Source organism: Acromyrmex echinatior, chromosome 1 (assembly GCF_024713525.1).
Source record: "Acromyrmex echinatior isolate Ae372 chromosome 1, ASM2471352v2, whole genome shotgun sequence".
Lineage (NCBI taxonomy): Eukaryota > Metazoa > Arthropoda > Insecta > Hymenoptera > Formicidae > Acromyrmex > Acromyrmex echinatior.
In genome coordinates, this window is record NC_141852.1 from 17,562,546 (window position 1) to 17,586,301 (window position 23,756).

The following is a 23,756-nucleotide window of genomic DNA, read 5'->3' on the forward strand; positions in this document are numbered from 1 at the left end:
AGTGAACGCGCATAGGAATTTGCCGATCAGAACTAATTAAATGTGTCGAGATAAGTGAAGGTAATTACACGCTACGTGATCAGATCTCGCATTATATGGAGTATCCCGGAACTTTGCATTTGCCGTTGAATACTATGGGTTATACATACGGACATTATGGTCTAATAATAAATATTTATTTCGAAGATAAGATAGCGTTTTGGTGCGACAGACATCTAAAAAGAATTCTCACGAAAAACTTCGTGAATGCAAATAAATAACAGAACTTTTTTTTTTTAGATAAGCAATTATAAGTTATTATAAGCAGTTCTAAGTAAATTCTAAATTAACGGAAATGTAATTTGTATGGTAAATTGTACATTTACGGTACAGTTAATTTTAATTTGACAGCAATAAAAAATCACCACAAACAACATCATTTCACCTCATTTCAAAACGACTATTAGCTGCAGGGAAAACGGTATAGCCTGAAGCTGGTAATCCAAAGTCATCTTGACTTGATTTACCGTATTTGATTAGTTCCAACGTCTGGTACGAATTCATCCGGATGAGTTTCGGTCGGAACGTGCATCCATAACCGTGGCCTTAAGGTGCGTTTACACTTTACGCAAGCACCAGCTGTTACCCGTACTCGCAATAGAAACGTTTACACTACTGCAGATGAATTTCTCCTGAGTCAAGTGAATCAGATCTTCGTGCAATATTCCCAAGCTCGTTTGGCGTTGCAGAACATATATAAAGATATAAAGTAATATGCAGATACAAAAATAAGGTATACGAATAAAAAAATGAAAACCGATATACACAAAAAGAAGATAATTAAAGAAAAAATCAATTGAAAAATAAAATAGATGAACGAGCGAAAAATGGATAGAGTATAAGAGTGGAGATTATAAGCGAATATATAGGATGTCTTGAAATTCGCGACTCAGATAATACTACAGCAAGAAAGTTTTTGAAAAATTAAGTAAAAAAAAAATAATTAAAAAATTTTTATTTTAAACATTAATTTTGGCGGTGATAAGAGTGTTTTAATATGACCAATTACAGACTATATTTAGATAGCCATCATGTCCATGAGTTGCGCGTATGAAAACTTTAGTAAACTTCAATTCACTAATACTTACCGTAATCTGTAATTGGCCATATTTAAATCGTTATATCTCAGAAACTATTGCTTAAAATAAAAATTTAGAAATAACTTTATTTAATTTTTCAGAATTTTTCTTGCAATATTATTTTGAGTCGCAAAGTTTGGGATACCCTGTATATTCATTTTAATGATTATGTATATTAAAATATACTAGATTGAATTTTTATTTCCTTTATTTATTTTTGTTGCTCGTGCATGTACATCTATTACGTTTTAATATTGTATTTTCTCCGACTCGACTCGATACATGATGATGTAGTTTAATATAGCGATAACCGCAATATATATGAAATATATATTGAAACGTTCTGGCTTACTTGATAGAACCATTTAACTCACATCGGAATCCAATGTTTAGATTCTGTATTGAACAGGATTCCTTTATACATACAGTTTCGGGATCGACATTCGTGCCACGCGCGTATCTTCTTTGACGATTGCCTGTATAACGCTGGTATGAACGCGAACGAATGGATACGTTCGTTTTCTACTGTGTCACAACGAATCAATCCATCGTTCGTGCTCGCGTAACATGCCTTTCTAGCGAATTCACTCGCATTCTCAAATGCCGCAAACGCACGTTTATGGCAAATCAATTCGTTCACTGATACTCGTTTGCTCTCTTGTTTACGCAGCGTAGTACAAACGCGAATACGTCGGTTTAATCGCGCTTTTACGATATAAGCGCACCTTTACAGCGTATCCATCTTGTTCGCTCACACGCTTGTATATTTCAAACACACCTTTGCAACACTGCACCCATGTTTCACTCGATGTTTGCTTTTGTAGCAAAACCATTTGCTTGCACTGCGCAAACATATCTTTGCACACTGAGAAAAAGTTGCTTACTCGTTCAAACAATTGAATATGAAGTTAATTGAACAACTTGTGTATCGACACACCGCTTCCATCAACGCAGAAATATTTCGTTACATTAAGGAGGTTCTTCAATTTTTTCATATAATTGTATAAGAATTTGATCAAATTCTTAATAATTTTGATAGAATAATTTTGTAATTAATATGTAGGCTTTCCTGAATTTTTTTAGATTTTTTTTTAATGTAGTTTATTCTTATGAAAAGGAGAATAAGTAATTTAAAACTCTTGTAAACAAAATATAAAAATTTTGAAGAGTTATGTAAGAGGGAAGTTTTAAGAGTTATGTAAGAGTACATTTTGGAATTAAAAAAATTAAATTTCTCTGTCATTTTCTTATTGCAAGAGTCATGAACTACTTGAAAATGATGTCATATTAATCCAAATTATTAATATCTAAAATAAATTGAAATAATTATCAGAAACAATTTTTTTTAACATAAATATTCATTTTTATTATAAAGAAAACATTTTTTAATATCAAATTATAATTTTACGGCTTAAATTTTATTCATTGTTTATTTTTTACAAGATAGCAATGACATTTTATATCCTTTGTGCTCTTGTATTAAGATAAGAAAAGTCACGTGATTCTTCTCCACTTTTTTAAGCCTTCTTAACGTTCATGTTCAATTATTTGTTCGTATAAGAGCGACCGATGATTTTGTTTGTTTGAGTAATTCTTTCTTACTGCATGCGCATTTTCTCACAAAATGTATTTTCAAGTACGAATAAAAGAGCGTCGATATGGACGAGAGATGAAACGAGACGAGACGAGACGGGACTTTATTAATCCTTCACGGTCGAATGTCGAGCCGCACTCGACACCGAACTTTGGTGCACAGGATCCGGCTGTAAGCAATTCGACACCAAAGAGGAGCGGACACGTAATTTATTCGCATTTATGCATAAAGCGGTAGGGACGAGATGACTCGCTCTTGTCGATACGCGCAAAGTGGTGAGATTGTTGATTGCCTTCTTGTATATTCTCTTCCGCAACGATTTTAAATGGAAAATAACACTGTTTTCCGTACAACCGTACTACGTCTTTGTAAAACTGAAATTATATCTGTCGCATCAGGTTTCTTTATTTCCGACTATTCCTCACACGCTTTAAGATAACCGTATTTCGAAGTTTAAAATTAATTATTAGGTATACCATATATATTTCAAGAGTTTATTTGATTGTAAAAGACAAAACTGTTATTTTACATATTTTCTCGAATTATTTAAAAGAAAACTTATTTGAAGCTGCAAATATACACAAGAAATTGAAACAAATTGAAACAGAGATTGAATTTGTCGAATGATAATTTTTTTTATATTGCATAATTAAATAATACGATAAATTGATAATTTAATAGGATAGCAATATATACTTCTTTTAAATTAATTTTTTTAAATTCGATTTTAGCAATTATCTATTAAAAAAATTTAAATGCAGTCCTTAAACATATCGAAGCAAACTTTCTTGCAAAATTAAGGTTTATACTTAGCATTTTTTTATTTTGAAACGTTGTCTCAATTAATCATCATATAAAATAGTATTGAATCATATTATATACGTCGTAGACATATATAATAAATATACAAAATTAAGCATACATGTATATAAAAGCATAAAAATATGTACTAACTGCAGTTTATTTAAATTTATTTAAAATGTACGAAATAAAAAATAGCATGCATTTATTTCATAATATATCGAATATTTTATGACCTTGGTGTATGTTTTTGTAGTGTACGCATTATGCGTACACAAGGCCTTAATCGCACGAGATTCGTGCGAGCAAATAACGGCACGAAACGTTCCGTGGTGTATCATCGTATTATCTCTCGAAACACAGTTTATTATCCTAGTTATTACAGTACACGATTATTAGCTAGCGGAATTAAAAATACGTTACATTTTTCTGTGGCATAACTGTTGGTCTTGGTGTTTATGGCAGGCAAGGTCGCTATGCGTCGTATTGTCATTTTGACCCCGAGACTCGAGCAGGTAACTGCATGAGCTGTTTCGTGTGTCCGTTGCATTGAAACGTAATTATTTTCTATGAATAATTATTATGGTTATTATCGTTCGTTACATTAATTATGACAAGCATTGTGAATGGCGAACAAATCGTAGCTTCCTACAATTTCTTCGTGTATATTCTTTGTGTTATATTTTTATCGTAATAATACAATGGTAAAATGCACAACGCTGTGATTAATGTCGGGAGTATAAAAAGTGCCGTGCAATTCTATTCTGGTGATCAGTACGCACAATCGTAATTAGCTTTATTTTCGCGAGTGCAACGAACGGATCTGGGAGGAGAAAATTTGCGAAGTATCGGGTGATAGCGTTAATCAGAGATAAGTACATTATTATCTTTTTATTTTTATTTCATTTGTTACTTATGGAATTAATTATTTATAATAATTTTATTTGCGGATAACAATTATTTTTCTAGATTTAGTTATTCTGAGCATTGCGTTAATATATGTGTTTGTATATTTTTGTTTAACAGTTTCAACACAATTCGGACTCCGCACTAATTATTATAGTATTGTATATGGAAAAATGGATCCCGATAAAATGAGTTTATAATTTCACATATGATAGATTGTAATATGATGTCATAAACAAAAATAAAAAATGTCAGATAAAAGATGTCAGATACAAAGCTCAATAATGGATAGTTTTTTCTGTAGTATATCAAAGGTGTATAATAATTTGAGCTAAAAAATTCTTAATATATTGTACTTAAAAAAAATTATTCATTATTGAGCTTATGTTATTTTTTGTTTACTACATTATAAGCTATATTATATGAATATGAAAACGCATTTATCGGGAATCTATTTTTCATATATAATAATTAGTGCGGGATACTTCACACATTAAAAAATACTATTTATAAAGCTAATTTAACAAAACATTTGAACATGGCATAATTTATTTTTGATGTAAATTTATCGTGCAGATCATGTTGAAGGAGATCAAAATCCGTAAAGAGTCTACCGTATCCTTTCTTTAAGACAAATTAGTATAAATATTTTAAAATTTTAAAATTTGTGTACTAATTGATTTGTTTTGAACTTTTTGTTAGGAATGCACCGGATATTCGGAAAGTATTCGGTATCCGGTATTATCAGGCACTTTTTTACTATCCGATCGGATAGCCGGATATCACTATTATCCAGGGAAATATCTGATTGAAATTTGATATTAAAATTTAAATTGTTGATTTTTTCTTATACAAATATTCTAGAAATAAGTATATTCATGATGCTATAATATCACATACATTGTTGCAAAATTACAATCTTTTTCCCTATATCTTTTCCCTCTCTTTTCTTTCTTTTTTTTTTAGAAGATACTTTCTCGGAAAATATCAGATATCCGATTCGAAGAAATTGTCTTATCCGATCGGATACCGGATATCCGATGTTACATTCTGTTCAGATATTCGGTATCCGGTAATTTTACATTCCTACTTTTTATACATAAATTGTTTGTTTTTGCTACTGAATATATTTTCGATTGATCTTTAATAAAACTGTATTTTAAGATAAAATAAAATTTTATTCAAAAAACTATTCTCACGTGAGAATACGTTTTCGATACGGGATGTAACAACTATAAATGCAATGCGATACGAATATGTACAGGCATAAGTCAACTTCCATTTTCTACCTGTGAAATATTCGCTTCATGAAACAGTCGAATGACAAGATGTATTCAAAATAGCGTATTATTATACATATCGATACCATCATGTCATCATATATCAGAGAGTTGTCACTTTTCTACAAAATCGATAACATCGAGGTGATTTATTTCTTTGAAAAATCAGAGGAAATCATGTAAATTTTAACGAATGATTGAGATTTTATTATTACTCTTTTCCGATTTTAAGTTAATATCGCTGTGAAAACGAAATGAAATTCATTTCTGTTGTCTGACGTTCGAAATTCGATACTTCAACGAACTAATTAAATCGCCTCGCCACTAAATTGCAAAATATTATCGCAGGAAATTCAGCAAAATAAGAAATTAAATTAAAAGTACTTTAGAAATTCCGAGACCTGAAAAAAATAAATTTTACAAAACAAGATAAGACGACGACGACGACGACGACGACGACGAAAGACAAATATAACATATTATGAATTAGGGTGAGGATGTAATGGTAATTAAACTTATCATTATAGTTTGTGATGTAATTACAACAATCATTACGCTAAATGGCGATGACTTGGTATAGTTGATTTGGTACAATAACGCGTTTGACACGATTATTATCCAGGGAGCGGCTGTCGTTTCATTTATCAAGCAACGCGACGTTCGAAATTAGTAATTACGTACAGTGAGCGTCGCAGCAATTAAATCAACTTGACTTTTTGGCGCGTTCGTGTTTACGTCTCTGTAAACCGCCAGCAAGCCGCCGCAATCCGCCAGCTGGTTGGCTGCAGAGTTGTCCTGATAGCGGATGCACTGGTGCGGGATAACGCGTATCAACGATAATCCGATTACCGATTAAACTTGCCTAATTGACGCGGTATACGCGCGTGTAATTGCATATCCGGGGACACTCCATTTCCAATTCAGGATAATGTAGAATTGGCTAGCGGCAGTGCTATTAGTAAGTAATCGTCTTGGAAAGTTCGCAAGCGAGCGAATCTGTGTCTGCGCGCGAGTTATTACGCGCTCGATGAAAGTATCTGCATTATGCTCGGAGTCGCACCGGTATTGCGAAGTCCGACTCGGTTATCAGGGTAAAGATTATCGGGGCTCAGTATCAGGGTCGCGAGTTTATTTTTCTGGAAGTGAAATAGTCGCGGGAACGTTTCTCTCTTTGTGAGCAGTAGTATGTAATTATTTATATGCCTGCACGCGTAATATTTCCTGTTTTTCGCTATCGTTACATCGTTACGAAGGGAACTTAAATCTCTGGGAGAATATTAGATATCGTTTTGCGGCTAATTAAATTGTCGTCAAGCAAAAATTGAATAGGATTCGTAGATGAAAAGCAGCGCGAGGAATCTAAAATTCGCTTCACCGTTGGTTGCATCCACCGTTTATTTCTTTGAGAATAAAAAAAGGTGTAATGAATTTTCAAGTATTTATATTTATCCGTGCGAAACAAAGGATTGGTGTGAGCTTCGTGTCGCGAGTTTTGTGATACTTAAAATTCAATTACGCAAAGCGCGCTCGTTTAAATCCTCGCCAAAGAAATCCCACTCTCTCCGGCCACAAATCCCTTTAATGTTAATGTCTCTCGCGACAAGCTCCGAGTTTCATAGAAGTTTTCTACTAAATTTTTTTTACTTTTTTTTTTACTTTTTCAATATGGAATACCCATATTTTGCGCATCTTGCGAATAAGAGCAGAAAAATATGCTTTTAATTAATAAGAAAATTTCAAAGTGTCATTCCGTATTTTTTCGCTTAATAAAAATACAGATATCATAGAGCATTTAATATATTTTACGAAGTATTACATTTGCAGTACGCATTTTAACAATTTCTACACAATTTTTAACCTAGTTGCTTTTTTAAAATATCTTGTTTCGTAAATTTTTTCGTTAATTTAGAGTTATATGAATGGTAACAACTGGAATTAGAAGTTTTTTCATTTTTTTTTTGAACTGCAGTTATCTAAACAGAGCTCTATCTGCATTTCGCGTTTCATTACTGTTCGAAATTTTCGGGCGATTTAATTACGACGCGAAATTTTAAACGCTTTAAATTTTAAGCACTTTCGGTCGATCTGCCGGGCAGTTAAATATTGGTTAATGCAGTTTCGCGGAACTCGACGTAACGAAGTTACGTCGATATTAACAGGATGAACTCAGGACATCAGCTTGTAATACACAATATGTAGAAGAATGATTTCAGAAGCAATTTTTCATTCGTTTATTGAGACGTATAACGCATTATCGTCGACATGCTACATACCGAATGGACGACACCGCGCGGCGACTTTTCTTCACGATGGACTTGTATTCGCGCGATATTCGCGCTGCGGCAACGACGACAGTGTCCGGGAATCGATCAGGGGGCTTTCGAGAAGCGCAAAAATTGCCAGGCCATTTGTCATAGTCGGCGGAATCCCGCGTCGTCTCCCAATAGGCAAAATTTCAAAGTACGCGAGTAATGTCGGTTCTTCCGCGCTCTCCTCCGGGGAGAGGATGGTTTCACTGGGAAAGTAGGCCAATCCCGTCTTTCCCTCCGCTCAATGTTCTGCGGTAATAGCTATAACGATATTTTGGCGTATTTCGTGTCTCTCGGCTCGGAGAACGCGGGCGGCACTCGAATTGCGATAACACCGGCGAAATGTACTCCGCACTTTGCTAGCGCGAATGCAGTTGCCGCGATGCCGGAATGGCCATTGTTTCCGCGGCCTGTGCAACGAGTTAAACTCTTTAACGGACGATGTATTTGTCGAAATGTTCATGCTCGTTTCGTTCTCAAACCAGCTTGAAAAGCCTCTTTAACGGCAACTCCGCTGCCCAAAGAACTCTGATTCCTGTTGACAGCAAATTTACTGGAACATTAAAGCGAGCTGCTTGTAAACTTCGTTCTCCATAATTGTAAACGTGCATTCGACGTTAAATGCAGCATGTAATTTGTAGAGGCAATTAGAAGAAAAAGCAGCAATACAAAGTAATTGTTTTTGATTTATAAAAATTAATTTATAAAATTTTATCAAATTTTAATATAGGGATTATGTCTATTATAAATTTTATGAATATTTTTTTTTAATTTGACTAACTGTGAAAATTGTCTGAGTATTACATATATTTGAAATTTTTATATTTTTCTGAGGGAAATAAAATCGTATTTTAAGTTTTTTTTCGAATCTCTGCAATTTTATCTCGTATCCTTTTATTTTTTCGAGTTTTATTTATCAGATATTGGATGCTACGTAATATGATTCGGTCCTGAGGGTTAAATGGCTACATTTAGCGCAAAATATCAGATATGAAGGAAAATCTTTTCAATAAAAATATATCAAGAAATTCAATCTCTTATAATAGAAAGCGACATTTTTGTTTTGATTTATTTATGTTAAATCGCTAATACGAATAATTCTGTATCAACATGCTTTACTATAGTATACATAGTTTGATATAAAATCCTAAATTTTCTCTCGCTTTATTTTAATTCTTATTTTTAAATAATCTTGATAATTAAACTGCAAAACGTTATATTGAGATAAAAGCTGTCCGCAAATTAAAATACTAAAAGCAGGATTTCGATTTTTACTTAAATTCCTGAAGTTATTAAATTCGTGCAATTTTTACATTTTTATACGTTACACATTATTAATTTTTACATGCTAATGACCGTGTGTTTTTTTGATACGATATTTATCTCGATTAAAAATCTGTTTGATTTTTAAAATAAAAACTATTTCAAATCTGAATGAATATTAACCAATTAAATTTGTTTTTTGTCGGTTAATTGAATAATTATTAAAATCAAGTTTGTAAAATACATATTTTAACTTTGTTTTATATTTGTTTGTACCGTATATACCATATCTGTTTGTATTAATCAACCAGATTTTTTTTTATACTTAAGCATATAGGTACACAATGTAGACTTTTTTTGGGATAACGTTTTTATAAAACATCGCACGCGAACGACTCATGATGTATACTTGATGAAAGGATAGTATTTACAAAGAATTTTGACGCGGCAACTGAAATGCGAAAGGGTAGCAAGTCACGATCGTATGAAGGCCTTTCTGGCCAGCAGCCAGTTTGTTCTGACGAATTCATAAGCGGAGCTTCTAGCATTCGAAGAATACGAATTACGGAGACAAAGGGACACGGACAGAGAATGCGTGCTTGAAGCTATGGTTAATTAAGCCGAGATTTTAGGGCTGCGCTGTTTATTGTTATTAGCAAGCATGCCAAACTGCTTACAAAGAAAATGCAATTTTCGAAAGCTTTCTTTATTAATTACAATATCCGTATATTTAAACGGATATGATTAAACTTTTCCTTTACACAGCAACATTTTTTAACAGATGTTTCGCGACTTTTTGTTCTCCGTTTTTATTCTCTAAATCACTTTTATCTTGATTTTATCTCGAAAATAGACTTATTTTTTACAAAGCTTTTAAGTAATAGATAATGCTGATCTAATAATAAAAAATTAAAAGCATCATGTTTATTACGACGAATAAAGTTGTATGGAAAGAAAGTTTCTGAAAAATTTAAAAATTACATAGCTAGATTCAGATCTGAAATTTTGAATCATTAAGATTCGATTGCACGTTACTTTGACTTCAAGCGAGGCTTAAAGCGCGCTCTCTCTCTCTCTCTCTCTCTCTTAAAGCTGAAAAAGAGACAGAGAAAGAGAGTTCTAAGCTTTGCTTAAATTAATGTTAGTGCAATCGAATCTAAAATAATTGTAAGACGCTCAAATTGGTTAGAATGTTAAAAATTTTTATAGCATCATTACACTGAAAAAAATATCAAATTTTAATAAATCATTTATTTGAATAGTGTCAACTAAATATTTATTCGGTACAAAGATATATTTATGAAATATGAAGAGAGATATATTATTTATTTAGTACAAAAAAATAAAAAATATTAATCCATTTCTTTTTATTAAGTAAATTTAATTCTACTATAGTCCTAGTTTTATTTACAAGAAACGATTTACTACATTTTAGCGGATATATTAAGTCGAATATAATGATCATAATTGAAGTTTTGGCTTTGCGTTTCGAACGAGCCGATAATGCGAGTATTATCGATCAGCAGTGGTTGATCCGATTTTTCTGTCTGCAATGATTCGAGCCGACTTAATGGTGGAGATAATCCGATAGTCAATTAACAAACCAGCCGGCGCGTGTCCGTCGATATATCGACGGTCTGTGCGCGTTCGAGTTCGTAATTTGCCGCGATGATCAAGAGCGGAATATTTATTATCCTTTCGGCGCTCCGAGTGTCGAGAACGAGGAAAAACAATAGCTGGTTTCGCCGAGAGAGATCGCATCGCTTTTCTTGATTGCGAGCTGATTAATCGAGGCGGGCAAAGGTATCGACGTCGCCTTTAATCAAGAGGAGTAGCGAAATGTGTATAACTTTATTTCGTTCGGAAATTTGTTTTTATATACGTACGAAATTTCATATTTATTCATGAGTATACAAATGCGGTAATTAAAGTCAGATATATTTTTTTATAACTGCCATATCATCGATACCGATCAGTACAAATTGATCTCTATTTTAATTCTGCCGAAACAGTTATATGTACAATATCTGATATAGTAATAAAAGCAACGTTAATATTTCGTATAAATAGTAGTAAATAATATTACCGATAATTAAAACCATTTGATCGAGGAATTATGTAATTATTAGCTCGTCTAGAGGTACATATTTAGATGTTTTTATGAAATGTTTTTTATTGTAGAATTTATTTGGCAAAAGATATTACTCGAAAATTGTAGAATAGAATTGTTAAATAATTTTAATTAAAATATTGTTTAAATGATTGAAGTTTCATTAATTTTTTTTGTAAATTAATTTTCGATTTACAGTTAAAATTAAAATTGATTATATAAATTGACAAATCATTACTGCTATGTTCGGCTTTTAAAAAAATATTATATTTGATGTATGTAAATTATAGAAATACAAATTTACCGATAAATGTCTATTCCATAATCTCATCGTCTCGCGAGTCATGTTCAAATGTCTGATTGTAAGTAGCGATATTTGTATGATACAGCAAAACTGAGCTGGATGGATTGAGACTTATTTTACGCTTGCTGCAATTTTATCTGTTGGAAAATAGACAATCGAGGTCGATTCGCAAATCAACAAGAGTGCTAGTACTCGAGATTATGTATATACGTATCGGAACACGTAATTTGTGCTGCTGCACCGCGGGAGAAAAAGGTCGGCAATTATTCTGTACGATTAGCTCGCAATAGGTCGATCGAGGGTTAACCAACGCTCATTAGACTAAGTATCGCGATCTCTACGGCGAAATAGATACTACCATCGATTACGTTAATGCCGCAAGACACCGCAAAGAAATATCTTCGATATGCGCGATATTCTAGCACAAGTATATATTCGCACAAGTGAAGCTATTAATTTTGCACATCGAAAAGATCTTTTTTTATCTTCCTCGTAGGAAATTAGTTGTTCTTTTTTTCTCTCTTTACTCGGGATTAATATAATTAATTTCTAGAAACATAAAAGTGGATCGGACAAACTCTGGACTACTACGCTAACAGAAGGGCTACACCTACGGGATTTTATGCGAAGCATAAATCGGCCAGCAAGAGTAAGACGAGGAAAATTACGACGTGCTTTTCAATCTCAAAGAGATTGCTGTGGAGAATCGGGGATGGTTTAACGAAGAGTTACCCACGGGGTAGTTTCGTAATATATATCTCGAAAAAGGCTACTTGATATATATAGCGTGATATTTTTAACGCTGCCGTGGTGATTTACGGCGTCATAGATCATCGCTCGACATTGAATCTTTTAACTAGGGTAAAGCTTTTTAATATGAAGAGAGAGAGAGAGAGAGAGAGAGAGAGAGAGAGAGAAAAGAAAATACTCTCTCGTGAAACTTACGTTAGAACTCACGTTTACTTTAATACTCTCTAAATCTGAATCAGTGAAATTCAACTAAAAAAAGATAGAAAGTTTCAGCATTATAATTAAGATATCGATATTTGCATGTCAGTTCCAATCTTTAAATATCACATTAAATTTATACACTACAGCAAGGTTAGTTATGATTAGAGATTTTACGTTTCATTCATTGATTATCAATGGCATATTTAGGATAGATGTCACTGACTGATTTAGAGAGTAAAAAATAAAAAACTATTACAAAAAACATGCGAAATGTCTACAATGAAATCAGCACTCAATTTATAAACTGTATTAGAATGGCACATATATTTTTTAAAAAAATTTCGAAAGTGCGTTTATTGTAAAATTTGCTTAATCTCGGTATCCGTATGAATAAAACGAAATGAAATTGCATTGTATATTAAATTTTTATTGAAATCTATAGCTAGGCTGACTGTGTACGTACCACTCAAAATGAGTAAATGACTCGTGTTCTCTTTGTCTCAGTTTTTATCGGACATTACACGATAGCGAATAGCTCTCGATGTTGTTCTCGGACTGCGGAACAATTCGGTATTCAAGTACTATTCGCTGCATATTGCTTTGCGAGTGCGAGCAGAACTACCGGTATGAAAGGCCACTTCGCACTGCTGCGATTTTCACTGCATATTTCGACGCGGCTGTCGCGAGTTTTCAGCGCCTGACTCACCCACGTTTTGCACAGCCGCAGCTGAAACTGACCATTCGCGTGAATCGCTTTTACTAAATCGACGAAGGACGTGGGGACGCCAAAAATAATATTGTAGAATAGAGCGCGAAAGAAACAAAGGTAAAAAGCTGTCTGCCATGCTTTCACGTAGACTGATATAAACTGACTTTACAGTATATAATAGAAAAAGTGAATCAGTTTTCCCCCCCTGTCGATCAATGAAAGTTAATTCACAAGTTTTGACGTAATTAGGATTGTTTCTTGCTTTTTGTACAGAAGTTCTTTTTCAATTATTTCTGATAATCGATGAATTAATTAATTAATTTGCGAAGCTTTTGTTATATATTTCGAGAGAAATGTGAAATGGATTGGAAGTTTCGGAGAATTTACGAGATAAATGCGTAAAAGAATATTTTCAGTGAAAGCCAGACAAGACGCAAAGTTCCGCGTCGAATTCAGATCAATGTGATGACCTGGTGTGACCATCGCTCCGCCACTGTAATTCTATTGTTGTTCGATAAAGCGTCTCTCGGTTGCGCTTTCTCGCGTATGTAGCATTACGCTTGTCGCGACTTGATGGACGTGTCGAACGCGCCACGATCGAGCCGATCCGTTAACCGTTCGATAACTAAATTGGATTTTTCTACTAACGAGCATGAGGAGCTTTTTCTCCGTAAAAGCTCCATCGCAAACCTCTTCGACTATTCTTCCCTCTTTTCCCCTTGGTTATCAAACCTCTGTCCATTCCGCTCGAAAGCCTATCTTCTTGTTTCATCCCTTTCTCCGGACAACTCCGCCGCGCTTGTCTCTCATCGTCGTTGTCTCTCTTCGTCCGATGATTTTTCTTTATTTTTTTTTTACTTTCTTCTTTTTTTTCACGTTCTTTGTTCTTGATCTCGGTCCCACCCTCCCGATTGAAGGTTCTGTATTTCCATAGATCCGCTCCGCCACTTCTCGAGATTACGCTAGCAGTCAACCGGTTCGCTTGCTCTTAACGAATCCTCCTGCAAGAGTTAAGCGTCTCGAGATGCGAGAGAGATGAACGTTTGCATCTTTCTGACGCTGCTTTGTTCTCTGCTCGCTGGCGGCAGTCTTGCTACACACCTTACTGTACAAAATATTAATGGTATTGCGTTTAAAATTTTTTTTTCTTATCGTTGTTTCAATATTATTTTACTTTTTATGTATATTTCAACAAAATTATTGAAACTCTTTCGATTTAGCTAGGATATTAGTTATCGTTTAACTTTAACATTTTTCGTAGCTTTTATCAAAATATGTGTTTAACAGAATGATACTTTTTAATGGTGTTTATCAGAAAATTGTTTCGATCGTCTCCTCTTGTTTATTAACACTTTATAATGTCAAAGACGATTCTATTCATAGCGATCAGAAACGAGTAGTTGGTAGCTATTTTTAAAAGCGACGTTTACGTTGAAGTAAGAAGATTGCGACATGGATTCTTTATCACGATTTACCGAGAGAGAGAGAGAGAAGGGGGGGAGGGGAGGGGATGAGTGTCGATTCAGGCGTATCAGGCGTATGAAAAATGCAAGTTTCAGCCTGAATTGATTGGCGACGAGAGAAGATCAGTCTATTGAATCGCGCTCTCAAATGTCCGTTGGCGAGGGCGTTTTATCGCGGAGGCACGAAATCGTCGGACGAGCCCGTCGATGAATAAGTATGAACGAAAACACGCTACAATGCGTGATAAAAACGAATTCGAACATGAATAATTCATTAATTATCGGCGAAAGCTTTTTCCTTTTGTATCTCGCCTGCCTTTATCGGTTTTTTTTTTCAACGATCGTCCGACGCTCGTTCTGCATGACACACACATACATGCGCATTCACACACTCTCTTACTCTCTCTTCCTTTTGTTTCTCTCTCTCTCTCTCTCTCTCTCTCTCTCTCTCTCTCTCTCTCTCTCTAACTCACATTCGAAACATCTCCCAGAGAATTTTCTTCCTTCTCTCTCACTTTTACATTCGTAAACGTACAATCTTCTTCCTTTATCTCTATTCGCTCCGACTCTTCTTGCGATCGTTCCGACTTAACTAGTTTCTCCCTTCAAGATTACTCGAAAAGACGACTTTTAAAATGTTTTTTTGTCAAATCTATCACCTTTCACAGTTAGAGAAAGATCGTTACTAATATTATAACTCGGCTAAATTGCTTGTCATAAAAGGACATAATATAATTGTATATCTATTTTATATGTAAGATTTACCTATAATTCATCTGTATTAAAACTGATTAAGTACAAATATGCGATTATTTTAATTTTATATTTTATAAGAGAGCTCTTAGGAATTTATTAAAGTTTGAAGGCAAAATTATTAGAATTTATTCGTCAAATCCATAAGATATTCGCAGATTTAAATATTGCACAGTCTGTCAGCGCTGATTAAATGAGTTAACTGTCACCGTTCGAGCTAAATGCTTTTTCTTCTACTGGTTTTCTTTCTCCGTTCTGTCTCTCTATCTATATGTCCAATCTCTCTTTTCTCAAAGTCATTTCGACTTAACCAGCTTCTTCCTTTGGGATTACTTTCAGAAGTCGATTCTCCTCGAAAGAGGAGGAATGTTTTTCTCGTGTCTCGCGTCGACGCGTAAAACCATGTAAACGTGTAACGAGGGAATTTGACTATCGCGCGACTGTGCTGAATAATATTTCGCGAATGTGGGCGCCACGATGAATAATTGATAAATTGCCAGCGTACAGCACCACGCCGGAATACGATTGTACGTTATACACAATGTAGTGTGTCGGTGACGGACTGTAACGTGAGCTTAACACCGCGATTCCTATCGAGTACGCGCAAGACGTTAATCTGATCAACGTGTATAACATGCGCCATAATGCTGCTATATCTGAACGGCGGACGTCGTGATAATAGAATTTGAACAATCCATCAAATGAGTGCTGATTCCATAATTTAATAAAGCTTTTAATTCAAGGCTGCGTGTCGTGCTAATATTCTCTGCAGCTACGTGCATACAAAAAAAATCTTAAACGGTAAGACCTGCTGCACATATTTTCCACAACAGTAACCGTAAGGCGTATCATAAGAATTAGTCAATCTGAGTTGAACATTTTTAACAATTCTTGACTGTGATTACTGTTACGGAAAGTACATGTACGATAGTTCTAAGCAACATTTTAAATTTTCTATTTATATATTAGATTTTCTATTTTTTACTAATTACATTATTGTCTTACATTTTTTTATGTTAGGCAATAATATAAACAGAAAAGTAGTAAATTTAAAATATTGATTTGCTTACTGCTTAGATATTACGTGATTGGTTGAGTTGCTTATGTCTTAAGGCATTTCCAGATGAACATGATCAATGTACGCAACATTAGCAAATATTATACAGGTTAAAAATAGTGTGTAATTCGAAAACTTATAGCCTCGATATTTTCATATTAGGATTTTCGTTTTAGAATGTTCAAAAGAATCTAGAAATAATAATAGAGGCTCTAAAAAGTAAAATGATTTTTTACTTATAAGTTACTTATAAGCATTTCAAGTTAGCTTATAATTTAAAAAATTATTGTAGCCTTGACATTTTTTCGTATTAGAATTTTCATCTCAAAATTATCTCAAGAATATGTCCTTAAGAGGAAATTCGGTAGTTGTGAGACACCCTGTATACATACATGACATGCATATTTATTCACATGAATGTAGGTCAATATTTAGCGAATGTGTATAAAATGCCATGTTATCTGGAGCAATTTTTTTATTGTTTTTTTTATACTAATAAGCAAAAATGTGAATACATAGATAAGCGAAGAAAAGAGCCTTATTCGATCAAAGTGAATCTTGGTGTCTATTATAATATTTTTGCGTAAATGTTTACATTTTCTAATTTATATAAACTACGTGTCGATTATTTCGTCTTGAAACACAGTTTATTATAAACAGTAAATTGTAAAAATTTACGCAAAAATATTAAGCAAGATCCGCTTTGATTGAATACGGTTTCTTTATTGTTTGTATTTTTTTTTTTATTATTTAGGGCCTTTATTTTCAATTTGCTGTGTATTCACATATTACAGCAGGTACTTAAAAGATACTGTATTGTATTTTTTATTTTGCGAATTGATTGTTTTTACGGAAACACAAATCAACGCAAAATCTTGTCAGCGACAAGAGAGATGAGAGTTTCGTCCTCGTTGCGTTTAATTGCGCGTTCCACTTTTCTTTATTTATTCCTGCGTGTCTCGCGGTCTAGCATATCCCGTATTTATATCAATTTTTCTTTGTTTTCCCCGACGTCGACATGCGCGATCTACTTTATCCGTTTTACGCCTGTCCAAACTGTCGCGTAGGGATGAGACTCGATTAAGCTGCGGGACGCAGATTCTTTTCTTTTTTTTTTTCATCTCGAGCATCTGGCAACTTGGTAGTTTTGCACAAAAGCTATCAAAAGGATGCACCGTTGGCAGTCATACGCGGACAGTTTTATAATCCTCTACTTTTGTTTGTCCACCCTCCTGTTGTTTTCTGCCCTTATTCCACGTTGCTTCTCCGTGTCCGATCCATTTCAGCATTCATATTTTCCATCTCGCAATCGATACTCTCTTAAGTATATCCATTAATTGCTACGCTTTTTGTATTTATCTTTCTGTTTGCTTTTATTTTTGGACCACAGAAAAGGAGTAAGGTTTTTTTAATTATTATATTTTTCCGTTCTTTGTAGATGTGCTCTGCCATTACCGTCGTTACCGCGGGTATACTATATGATATGATAATTATATCATTAGTCTACTTTTATACCATAATTTATTAATTAACGACGCAATTACGAGTAAATTTAATTCTTCCTTTATTCCTTCTTTTTTATATCGCGAGAAAAATATCTCTTCAACCCTCTTTTCATACTTTTTCTACATTCCAGCTTTTTATCTTCCTCTTATTGCCGCTTTAATCGTTCAAAAGCCATTATCGTTTGTATGTAATCAGTACTTCCCTAATGTATTTATTAATTACCACGCAATTATCACGTTTTCCTCGTCTTTATCTTCATTTACCCTTCGTCGTTGGGGACAGAGTATTTCTCCATGACAATTTTGTTTTTTTTCATTCTTGACATTCCCTGTTTCTATTCTTCGCTTTACTTGCGCATTAGCATGACCGTATTCGCGTATAATTAGTATTTTCTTAGCGTATTTGTTAATTGCCATGCAATTATCGTGTTTTCCCCGTTTATCCTTATCTGTTCTTTGCCTTTTAGGAAAAAGAGTATCCTCCGTTTGCTCTCCTCACCTGTTTGAGATCTCACGCTCGCTCGCTTGTTGAAGATTAAGCCGCGCTTTTCGCTTTGAGCGCTCAAACGTGAAAAAAGTCGAAGAAATGTTATCAAAAGCGTGAATACAATAGATTATCTACCGTCCTTAATTCATTGATTCTGCACATTCTTCTAGAGAACATAATATATTTATTTATAATAGCCAAATAAACACAACATCATGATTATTTCATTGTCTTGTAAAGAAACAATCAATCTTAGTCGATTTTTATATGCAAATATTAATCCTCCTGCAGCATCATCTCGAAATTTTCGGTCATTAACTCGTAATGCAGAGAAAGCCCAAGTAAACGTAACACGGCTATATAAACTTCATACAAAATTTGATATTATTAAGGACGTAGAGAATATTGAAGAAAAAATTCAAAGTTTGAACATGAAACTGTATCAAATGAAAAATAAAAGAATTTTACCCTCTGGACCGATGAAGGAAACAGTATATATTTTTTTATGGTTCCGGACTATATATAAAAACCTGAAAAAATTCTTGTACATTTGTGTAATTTTTAACAATAAATTTTTAAAAACTGGACTGTATTTTATTTATTGTTTGCATATTGAAATCTAAATAAGAATTTTCTGAAAAAACGTAGTATCGATTATGCCTTAAAAGGAACAAAGTGGTACTGGAGAGTAATAAATGTAGGTATATTTCAAGATATTCAGCGAAGTACAAATAGTTGTGTACTTTTGTGTTTACAAAGTTACAGAAGTTATTTGGCGAATATCTTTTTAAGACTTAATAAGACGTTAAGATTTAATAACGTTTTTAATTATACATACGAAAAAGAGAGGGACGTTTTCCTATAAATTTGTAGAGTTACATTAAGCTTTAAGATGCCCCGTTGTAGATCGTAATCTGGACAGTATCCGCAGAGCGGAAAATCTGACCTCGACCTGCGTCAAAGCCACGGCGCGGCGATCGAATTTAATCTGACGATAGCCCAGTTTCTCCTCGTGTTTCCTACGCGTTTACTTTTCCTCCTCGTTTCTCGACCAAAGGTTCACTATTGAGCCTCTCGCGGGAGGTCCACTTTCCATCAGCGATCTCTCGTTGAGAGAGGAAGAGACGACGCCGCACATCGATTACGTTTCTCAACTCGTCCACGGGGAATCGCCGTTCACGCTTAAGCGCTATCGCGCGAAATGGGATCGAATTAGCCATGGAAGCTCCGTAGATTGGAAGAGGAGAATTTTCGGTTTTTTTTTTCTAGAAAAACGGATCGCGAAATTCCACTTGGATCTGAAATTCGCTAGGCATCTCGACATCGTGCTGCTGTCTCTTCCTCAGTTCTAATCGACGACGTTTTTGCGGTCTAGAAAAAGGAGCAATCGTCTTCACAGCGTACCTTAAAATCACCAGCTGGTATTTCAGCTACGAATTCTTTGAGCAATATGAGGGCGATTTTAGCTTGTTAGTAAAAATGATAAGACTTTTAATTTTTTGAAAAGGTTGTAAAAGTGCAAATTGATAATGAGACCTTTTCTGTCTTATTTAATTCTAATTGATATTTGCTCCAAAATTTCTTTAATAGTAATCTGATATTTGCGAATCCAATGTTAAATTAATATGTTTAGAGTACCTATGTTTGTTTAAAATTAACATAATTGAATGATTATTTAAAGAATAACAGCGCGAATAAGGATTTGATTAAATTTAAATGCGATTCAGATTAAGACAATTTTTTTGATAATCATTCGTGATACCATAATAATTAGATATATAAATGTGATGCAGATAGCAGTATTACAAAATTGTAAAAAAGGTGCCATTATGATTTATATTTTTGCTAATTCTTGACAATAATTAATCGCAGAAAACATAAAAAAACATGAAAAAAATTCAGAAAACTTGAAGATATATTATATACATATACTTCGCATAAAAGTGAATTTATCTCTACAAAGAAATAAAGAAACATCTCAATATTAAATCTTGTTCTCGTCTGTATTTGCTCGACTTCTGAGGAAGAATAAGTTTTACCTTAAGATTACATTTAAAAATAAGTAACGCGCCAGGTTTTGCAAATTTAATTTTTGTAAAATTAATTTTTTATCAAAGTTTTTTATATAAATGAAAATTTGCAGATTTAAAGATAACTGCAAGAAACATTTATTGAATTTTACATGTATTATAATTTTCAAATTGAATTTAGCTTATTTCAGTAGTTTTTCATTGACAAAATAGTCTTTAATTTAATATCTTTCTTTATTTTTATATTAAAATTTTTATTTAATTTCCACTCGGAAACTTTTATGTTATCTTTTCGTGATTTAATTTTTATCGGTGATTCTTTTAATAATTGAAATATAGAGTCTCGATACTATATTTAATTTTTATATTATATTTTAGACATAGAATAATTGACATACAATCATATTTCATGTTTAAATTCGTATAAAGGAAGAGATTGTTTCCAAATATATGCATTGAAAAATTTTATCAACGTCATGTAGGATAATATCTTTACTTATACATTTTTCACTTCATGTTTAATTTCATATTCTTATTTTTTATTTGAATTAACCTTTCGTTGACATACTGGGTGTGAACTACCCACAAAATTATTTTAACTCTTTGAAATTCAATTTTCTTTTATTTTGTAGAACAAAAATACAATGTTTATAAAAAAATCTCTGTTTTTTCAATTCTCAAAATAGCCTACATTCAATATGCAAAATAAATACTCTTTATCCAAAACCAACTTATACAAACTAATTTTTTTTAAAGTATCATATGAGAGCAACAATTCTGTAATTTTTTAACTTTTAATATTGAATTTTTTGAAAGTTATAATTTTTCAAAGATTTTACTCGTTTTTTCTCTGTTCATTGAACTCAAGAATTTTTTTCACAAAAACTATAATGAAATTTCAATCAAAAACTATTTGAATGTATTCTACAGACCTTGAAATTGATCCATAATTTTTTTTATATTGATTGGATTTTTTAAATAAGAATGTCAGTTGTTTAAACATTGCTTTGGATGTGAGTCATCCAGTGTATCAAAAAACGATCGAAAAAAGAGGTGTGTCAACGAAGAGTTAAATTTTATCGAAATATGTTTTAAATTTTCTTGATAAAAATCGATATTTTTAATTTGTAATTTCAAATTGAAAGTTACAAGTTCTTCTAAAAAAAAAAAATAATTAAAAAAATGATACGCTTAAATAATAAATTAGTTTCTTGTAACATCTGGCATGTTTTTATTTATGTACAACCTATTTCCTTTTGTGCACGGCAGCTAAATTGCTCCGCGATATAAAACCTTTCTGCTGATTGTCCCTTTTATCGGATAGGGTATCGATTACCATGAAGAGTGAACTTACGGATCGACCGCGCGCTAACAACGAAAGGGATCCAAACAATTGCTTGTAGGAAGTAACATACGGCCGTAAATTTCTTCGACTTTGCGATAGTACTTTAGTCGATTTATCTTTCCTCCAGCGATAGTCCGGAATATCGTCTATGATTGACGATTGGAATTCCTGGAATCTACCCACGTTCTACCCGGGAAAACTCGCTTCGAGCCAAGAGACTCGATTCTCGGAGGTCGTGATTTTCTGGAGCGTCTTCCACTCAACTTTCTCTGCCGTCCCTCAATTTACAACGTCTTTACAAAATTGTACCTGAAGTGGGGTACACGCATATTGAGCGACAGTTCCAGTACATACTGCTTTTTCCAGACAAATTCCAATTTTTCTGTTATTATCGTACTCCGTCTGTGCACATTTTATTGTAGAGAGAGAGAGAGAGAGACAGAGAGAGAGAGAGAGAGAGAGAGAGAGAGAGAGAGGAGTAAAAAATAAAATAAAATGTAAATAGTTGAACTTTGCACTCAATGTTTAAATTTTGGAATTTAAACATTTTACATAAAATGTCAATATATTAAGAGATTAATGTATTTGCTTAGAGTAGAGTTTTCTGTTTAGATTCACTTTAGAAACTTAATTATTTAATAATATTATTTGACTGTCTTACAGACTTACATCCGATTAATCCATATTATTTGCACAAGATTTGCACACATTTTATGCTGAAATTATGCAAATCTACGTCACATATTAGCAACAACGATAAAGTAAATAGGAGGAATTTCTTGTTCGTTGTCATGATGGTAAATTTCGATTTCAAGAATTTTCCACGGAAATCTGTCGTTTCGTTCCGGAAGTTGAACCGCTTGGATGGAATTTGCACGGCGCGAAGCGAAACGAAACGAAGTTATGGCTCATCCCCGGATCCTAAATACCCGGCAATCCTTTCTAATTCCGTCCGAAAAGTTACCATACCATCTCGCCTTGCACCTTCGCTAACTCGGGCGAAGTCGCAAAAATTTCATAAGAAATAATGAAAGCACGACGACACAGAGAACGAAGGCTTCTACAAATATAATTAACCCCGACGGTGACTTTTATATGTACCGTGGGAACGAGTCTCCTGCCGCCACGATTCGTCCTCGTATTTTCGCAGATTTAAAAGGTAGCTGTGGGATTGTATCACCATACATTCAACGCGAATTCGTTTCTGCAGAAACTATTAATAATAAGTTTAGCAATCTCCATTCTTAGCATTATTAAAATACGGCAAAAATACTATTAACGTATTTTGAATTGTCAATGATTTCTCTCTCGTACGAGTAATGACAAAAACTGATGTGTTATTTTATTTATAATAAATTAAATTATTAATAAGAATTATAAATATTAAAAAGAAAATTTTTAATATTTTACAAATTTTTATAAAATCATATATAAAATGGATAATTAACTAAATGAGGATTGAGTTTTAAACAAAAAACGTGAAAGTATAATTGATATATTTATAACAGTTTGATATATAAAAATTAAATTGTAATTATTATATATAGATTATATATAGATTATATTACCTATATACAAAATATTGTATTTGTATTGTATTTGTATATACATGTATATTATTAATTAGTATTCACGTTTAAATATTCTATAATGGAAGATCTTAAAAGTCGCCAGTTATGATAATTGAATCTATATGAAAAATGATCCCTTTTCTCTCGATAAATTCGATTATTGGGTCTTTATTAACCGACATCACATTCTGTTCTCTTTC

The 23,756-nt window shown here is 33.2% G+C and overlaps 1 protein-coding gene and 1 long non-coding RNA gene across 3 annotated transcripts in view; one reads left to right on the forward strand and one right to left on the reverse strand.

The window, feature by feature from the left end:
• Positions 1-23,756, forward strand: part of LOC105154964 (disintegrin and metalloproteinase domain-containing protein 10) — a 72,572-nt gene that overhangs the window by 34,745 nt on the left and 14,071 nt on the right. The gene's annotated exons all lie outside the window — the stretch shown is intronic.
• Positions 826-23,753, reverse strand: LOC147911022 (uncharacterized). The gene is made up of 2 exons (XR_015546764.1): positions 13,100-23,753; positions 826-4,080 (listed from the first exon to the last, which is right to left on the reverse strand). It is a non-coding gene; the product is annotated as an uncharacterized LOC147911022 (long non-coding RNA).